The sequence below is a fragment of the Lissotriton helveticus genome, chromosome 6 (assembly GCF_964261635.1).
Source record: "Lissotriton helveticus chromosome 6, aLisHel1.1, whole genome shotgun sequence".
Lineage (NCBI taxonomy): Eukaryota > Metazoa > Chordata > Amphibia > Caudata > Salamandridae > Lissotriton > Lissotriton helveticus.
Genome location: NC_136067.1, coordinates 1,947,430,700 through 1,947,438,766, shown reverse-complemented (window position 1 = coordinate 1,947,438,766; position 8,067 = coordinate 1,947,430,700).

Here is an 8,067-nt window from a genome sequence, read left to right as displayed (position 1 = left end):
AGCGGGGCAGCGGCCGCGGCGAAGAAAAACGGGGCAGGGGTCAATTTAGAAGTCTCCAGTCCTGCTAGACAAACGATTTCCACCCTGTTCTTAGCCGCAGAGGAGAAAAAACGAAAAGACGCGGCGCGTAGCCCATTGGTAAAGAATTATACGGGAGAGACTATAACTTTAACGGAGGGGTTACAGAAAGACAAGCTGTAAAATCAAGTTCCAGTTGTGACGCCACAAAGTGTTAACACACCAATGGAAAACTTGTCCCTAGATGAAAATACTGTACAAGGAGACTATGCTGAGTCTATTGAGATTACTAATAGACTTTTAGAGGGGCAAGCTACAGAATCTAACGTGCCAGAGAAAGCTTTGAACGCTACCGCAAAAATGGCGGCATCTAATGAGGCAGATTCTTTGGATTTCTATTCTGTGTCAGAAAATTCAACCTCTTCATGTGATGATCTGGCCGCACAGTACTCCAAACAAATGCGTATGGAGGAAGTTGAGAGTGAGGTTGATGATGATGAAATTGATGACCTTACAGAGGAGAGCCCTATCACTGTGAGGGGTGAAGGGGATGCTTCTATGATAGAGGGAGCTGCGGGAGGGTATCAAGAAGGTCCAACTGGTGATATTACCTTAGATATGATATATCAAACAATTTTGAACCCTATGGACAAAACTGAGCAAGAAAGTTTAAAAATACAAAATTCTTGCCGGAAGCTCCAAAACTCTATCCGCAGATTAGCAAAGTCACAGGCAGACTTCGGGGAAAGATTTACGGATGTCATGAGTGGAGGTCGAAACCAGGATATCTAATATCGAGGACGAACTACAAAAACAGAAAGTTGTCACTGAAACATTAAGCGCTAACAAAGAGGATTTATTATGGAAAATGGCCGATTATGAAAATCGCGCACGGCGCAACAATTTAAGACTGATGCAAATTCCCGAAGGAAAAGAAGGACAAGATTCTTGTAAATTTATTGTCGAACTGTTTCAAAAGGCATTCCCGGACTTGAAAAAATGGGATTGGGAACGAGAGATTGAGCGAGCCCATAGAAATCCCTTTAATATCCAACTCAGATCTGGACAGAATGTTACCAAACCGAGACCTTTTTTAGTTGCATTTATTAGCATTCGTGCCAGAGAAGATATATATATATATATATATAGCCACAGCTTTCTTCCTCCCACGTTAAGTAGAGTAAAGACCACGGCACAGCAACAGATGAGTTTCAGCGTTTATTTACACACCAGTGCAAAGAATAACGTGCATCAAATGGACGGTCTACGCGTTTCGGCTCCTGCCTTCCACTGGACCATAGAGTCCCTGGGTCTAGACCTTACTTATATAGTGCAATTCGTGTAAGTACCCTCTACCATTTCCATGGTCATCTAGACCAACCCAACCCAGCAAAGTTTATATACATGGCCAGTACATGTTAAAAGGTATATACATAAATAAGAATAATTGATGTAAAGTACATTAGTCAATTTCTATGACCATACATAATAAAGTATTATAGGGTTTCATGGTCTATTTTACATATCAATGCGCAAATTAATGTAAAGGTATGTACATAAATATGTACAATCAACGTAAAGTACCTTAAACAAAGTTCTATGACAATACATTCAAAATAAAGTATTATCAAGTCTCATAGTATATACATAATTATGTTCAATCATTGTAAAGTACCAAAAAGTAAAGTTCTGTGACCATACACTCAGAGTGAAGTACTATCAGGTTTCATGGTCTCTTATTCCACTTCAAAATGCGCAATTGGAATGTGCAATACCCCTATATGGAACCGAAGATTCTTTATATAATTTTAAAGTATGTACAAAGGATCATTATCTACATTTCCAATCACCCCCTAAAGATTATTAAAGTTTGAGGATTAATTAATTTGAGATGGTTATACCTTGTAGAGAAACGGTCAGTTTCTAAGTTTTTACGAGAAGAATACTGTAATCATTAATCTAAATAAGTTGTTGCATGATTCAAAAATAAAGTATATACAATATGTCCTAAGGTGTTAAATCCAAAACAGTATACAATGTCATTATCAAGGTACTACATGACCTATCGTGTATAGTTCTATATACCATCTTGACCAGCCTTCTTATGCAAACAACCATAATTTGTATGAGGTACTTATGTTGTCAGCTCCTTCTCTTCTAAACATCAAACTATTAATAAACTATAAACCATCATGTCCTTCATTCATTAACTACTCAGGAAGGGATATTAGGGATCTTAAATGATTCATCAGTTCAAAATCAATTATTCATAACATGTACTCATTCCAGTATCAAAGGGATAACATTCTCCACATTCTGTGAAGTTCCACAGGTTTGAAATCAAAGTCTCATTGAAAAATCAATTCACAAATGTACATATAGTTCGGCATCCAAATTATGACCAAACGGTGCTTCAGTTCCCATACTTAGTATCATTCTCGATTCTAAGCGTCTCAGTAGTTGTAACTGATCACCACCTCGTTCTGGAAGTTTACACAATTTTATTCCAGAATATTTCAAGAGGGTGGTGTCACTCTGGTGGTGTTGGGCAAAGTGTGTGGCCATTGGGTAACACGGGTCCTTGTTTTTTATCGCCCTCAAATGTTGTAGTATTCTCAACTTAAGTTTATTTACAGTGCTCCCAATGTAGTATTTGCCACAAGGGCATTGAAGCCTGTAAATCACACACTTTGAGTCACATGTGATATGGTCATAAATGGTTTCTTTTCTGCCATCTTGTAGGGAATAAGATTTGATGTTCACCCCATGTTCACAGGCCTTACATTTATGGCATTTCCAGAAGCCAGGTGTTGTAAGCCATCTCTGTTTCTTCTCCTCCCGCACTACTAAATGGCTTTGTGTTAGTATGTCTCTCAAGGAGGAGGTTTTCCTATATGTTATGCTGGGATGTTTTGTCAAGCTCTCATTTAGAGTGTCATCCAGACGAAGAACTTGCCAATGTTTGTTGTAGGCTTTTCTCATTTGTGGACTTTGATTATCAAAGTCAATTATTAGTCTGGTTGTCTCTCTGCCCTGATCAATTTCTTGGTCTTGGTTTCTTTTTAGTTTCTTATTCTTTGGGGACAAGAGGTCTTCTCTTTTCTTCATGTGCATCCGGCTTTTTGCAGTGGTAATGACTTCCATTGGGTATCCTCTCTCAAGGAATCTGAAACCCATGTTCTCTATTTCTGTATTCAAATCATCTCCCTCGGAGCAATTTCTTTTTGCCCTTAGCATCTGGCCATAAGGGATGCTCCACTTCAGTCTTGTCGGATGTCCACTGTTGGCATGTAAAATGCTATTGCATGCTGTTGGTTTTCTGTGGATTTTCGAGCAGAGTTTGTTGTTCTTGACAAAAATTTCTACATCGAGGAATATTAGAGAATGACGGTTGATTGTCGATGTAAACTTTAAGCTGAATCGATTGTGGTTCAGAGATTCAGTAAAGGATTTCAATGAGTTCTCATCTCCGTCCCATATGACGAACAAGTCGTCTATGAAACGACACCAAAATTTAATTTTTGGCCCATCCGGGTTCTCCTCATCTCTCTTCAGCACCTCACTTTCCCATTGCCCCATCAGGATGTTCGCATACGTGGGCGCAAAAGATGTCCCCATCGCTGTCCCCTGTTTCTGGAGATACGTCTCCCCTAGGAACAGAAATGCATTATGGGTCAGGCAGTATTTGAGCATCTCCAGTAACATTTGAGAGTGTTCTAGGAAATTAACAGACCGTGTCATTAAGGATTCTTTAACAGCCTCAATACCATCTTCATGACGTATTGAGGTGTAAAGTGAAGTGACATCGATAGTTGCCATTCGATAAGTTGATTTCCATACAACTGTGGATATTCTCTGCAAAAAATCCATGGTATCTCTTAAAAAAGAAGGTAAGCTAGTTACATAAGTCATCAAGAATATGTCAATAAATCTAGAGGTGGATTCCAAAAGGGACCCTATTGAACTCACAATGGGTCTCCCTGGTGGACGCTCTAGTGACTTGTGAATTTTTGGGAGGAAATATATAGTTGCCATTATCGGGTTGTTGGTCTTCAGGTAACTATATTCGTCAAAATCCAGTAGACCCCTATCCTTCCAGGTTAACAACATCGAGTGATATTCATTGGTCCACTCCTCCATTGGATTAATGGTCAATTTTTCATAATGTTCCTGGTTAAGAAGTTGTCGATTTGCCTCCTCAGTGTAGTCCTTGACATTTTGGATTACGAGGTTGCCCCCCTTGTCGGAAGATTTTATAATTATGGACACATCATTTTTTAAATCCATCATTGCCTTTTGTTCTTCCATGGAGAGGTTGTGTTTTTTGGTTCGTCCGTTCTTTCTGGTTTTGTTTGAGATTTTCATTATTTCCTCAACCATAAGCTCTTGAAACAAGTCAACTTTATTGCCAGGTGGTAGTTGTGGGCAAAATTTGGAATTCCTTTTTAGACCGCTGTTTCCACTCATGTTGGTCGGTAGACCAATGTCTTCACAAAAGTTAATTTCCATTTCCGGTGTAATTGTGTTGTCCTCTTGGCTACAGGAGGGGTTTTCCTTGATCGATGTCAGGGTTATCATGGCAGTTAAGTCCTTCTGTGTAATTGTTGATATTGTTTTTATTTGAGATGCCCGGGCTTTTTTGATATTCCGATTTCTTTCAGCAAAGTGTTTCTTTAATTTCACCTTTCTGCAGAATTTGTAGAGGTCAATGCGTGCGTTTGGTACGTTCATGGATTTTGTCGGGCAAAAGGAGAGACCTTTATTTAAAAGTTTTAGATGAATGTCCGAAAGTTGTTTATTTGATAGATTTACCACTATGTTGGGTGCGGACAGTTGTTTCTTGAGTTTTATTTTGGCTTTCCTTTGCCTCGCTTTGCTTTTACTTCTTTTGCCACCCCTTCTGGTTTTTGGTTTGTCGGGGGTTTCTTTGGTGGACGTTGTTCCCTCCCCCAGGCATTGGATCTTCCTCTTCCTCTTTGTCGCGTTATCATATGTGCCAGCTTGATCTCCCCCTGAAAATCCAAAGGCGTTGTACTCTGTTCCCCCTCAACTGAGCTTACTTCGGAGCTGTCTACTTCTTCAGTTGGATCAGTGGATCTGTCCATGTTTTTGTCCATGGCCACATGGCTCCTTAGAGTGTCGTATTTTCTTGCGAAAGTATAAATTCGGCCATTCATATAGTCCAATCTGTCTCTCATGAACTTGTTGGCCTTCCTTTTTTCCACCTCCATCTCATGTTTAGCTATTTTCTTTTCCATGTTATCTAATGCTTCCTTGATCTCCTCAGATGCGGGGATATCTGCGAGTTCTGCTTCTATACTTGCTATCATGCTCAGTATTTTCTCAAGTTTTCTCTCCGCATGGATGATGAGGGTCCTCATAAGTTTATATGAGCATTCATTTGTATCCGTTTGCCATAGCTTTATAAGATCCGTATCCAGGTCATTCAAGGTCGGCATAATCAAGATCCTCAGACCTCGAGGAACTCTTTTAAATTCAATATATTTCTCTAGTGAGGTCTTTTCCCACCATTTATTTATTTCCTGAATACGTAGGTTCTGAAGTTCTTTGACAATATTAGCAAATGTTCTCTCCTTGTTTTTCTCTCCCCCATCCCTTTTGGCATCTGTGATTACTGTTGGTGCATTGTCGTCATTCAGAAGCTCGCTTGCCCTCTGCTGGCGATTTCTTGTTCTCTCAGCCATGTTGTTATATGTTTTTGTTCGTTTTTGCTGGGTTGGTTTGTTTATTTTTTCTTTTTGATACACTGTTGCTAATTTGCTTTGGTGTTTTATTTGCTCGTATTTAATTGGGGTAATCCACTCCTCTGATCCCAAAGGTTTATTGGACCCAAACACGCTTTCTGTTGCTTCTTGTGAGTCGCTGTATGCTCCCACGTTAAATCCAAAAATACTGCTCTGCCCCTTTAAGGATTAGTCAATCTCTCCGATGACGCGATGTCTCAGTTTTCCTCGCAGGGGGAGTTGTTGACGTTCTCCCTTCCGCTCGGGATTATGATCAGGCTGTACGCTTACAAGAAGCTGGTGAGTGAATTTCCTTTTGTGTTCAAGGATGTGTTCTGATATTAGGTTATCACACATTCATTACACCGCACCAGGGCTTCCCGCGCCAGAGCTCGTTGAACCGGCGGGCGAGTGCCTCTCACCCCACCCGAACGCAGCCTCCGCTGCGCTAACAAGTTAGGTAATACGACAAACTCCACGACGGATCACTTACCCCGGCGCTGGTTGCCTCCGTACTGTCCCATTAACGTCTCTCCCGCCTTGAATCTCTCCACGGCGGTTCTTCAAGGGCTGCCTGGATCTGCAGTAGAGGCGTCAGCCGTTCTAAGCTTAGATTGCAATCAGCTGGATTCTGTTCAACGAACGGTCACGGCTGCTTCACCTCGTCTTGGAGTGCCTGTGTTGCGCGTTCCAGCTAACGCGTTCAATATAGCCACAGCTTTCTTCCTCCCACGTTAAGTAGAGTAAAGACCACGGCACAGCAACAGATGAGTTTCAGCGTTTATTTACACACCAGTGCAAAGAATAACGTGCATCAAATGGACGGTCTACGCGTTTCGGCTCCTGCCTTCCACTGGACCATAGAGTCCCTGGGTCTAGACCTTACTTATATAGTGCAATTCGTGTAAGTACCCTCTACCATTTCCATGGTCATCTAGACCAACCCAACCCAGCAAAGTTTATATACATGGCCAGTACATGTTAAAAGGTATATACATAAATAAGAATAATCGATGTAAAGTACATTAGTCAATTTCTATGACCATACATAATAAAGTATTATAGGGTTTCATGGTCTATTTTACATATCAATGCGCAAATTAATGTAAAGGTATGTACATAAATATGTATGCACACTCGTCCAAATAGCAAAGGCCAGGGTGAAGGGTTTACTTTTTTTGCAACTCCGGACTATAGTAAATTTACCATGGATACTCGTTGGCAACTTCGACAATTAGTGAACCAATTAGTGAACCAATACCAAACAAAGGGAGCACAAGCTTATATTATGAACCCAGCCAAGCTTAAAGTGATATATAAAGAGAATACTCGGTTTTTCACAAATGTTTCTGCAGCAAAGGAATATCTTCAGAACTTATAGACCTTAACCTGATTGATTTTGAATGATTCAGTTGTTAATCAAGGATTTAATTAAGGAACAAGCTAATGGATAAAGCACCTTGTATGAAATAAATACATCAATATAGAATGTTGCCACTATATTTTTCTTTTCTTTAAAGAGGAATGGTTTAATATGCAAGGAATATAGCATAACCGACTCAAAGATTGTGATTAAGAATTAAGAATAGGAATCTAGCTACAATGATATTGAGTAGTTTTTTCTTTAAACTCTAAAATGAAGGAAAAGAAACATGTGGGGGTACGGGGGGGGGTTGGTTGCTCATTTCCATCACTAGGACCACGAGTCCGAAAGCCTTGGTAAGGGAGGGGGGGAGGGGGAGAGGGGGGTTGCTGGTGGAGGGGGGCACTGGGGTTAAAGGGGAAAAAATTCACGTTGGGGTCTAATGACTTTATTGGGAAGACAAAGAAATTTAGTTCTAATGAGTGAGTCTTAAAAAATGGCAGGATGGGATACAGGATGGGGTGTACTAAACACATTTTTGACCATGTAGAAGGCACTGAGGAAAGGAAATCACTGTAATGGGTAGCAATATCAAAATATGCTCATTTAATGTCTCTGGTCTCAACAACATAAATAAAAGGAAAAGGATTGCATCTGAAGTTCGTTTTTTGAAGCCAGACATTTTGTGTTTACAGGAGACCCACCTTCCCTGGGAAAAAAGGGGGCTAGCCACCGAGTTAGGATATACAATATTGGCGGCTTCTAAACAAACAGGCCTGAAAAGAGGGGTTATGATTTTGATAAAACCGAATTTCTGTATACTTGTACGTAGCTTAGCTGAAAAATGGGGCAGATGGGTGATTGCAACATTAAATTTAGGAGGTATATATATCACGATATGTTCTATATATGGATCTAATCTAGATGAGGGGGAAGTGTTTA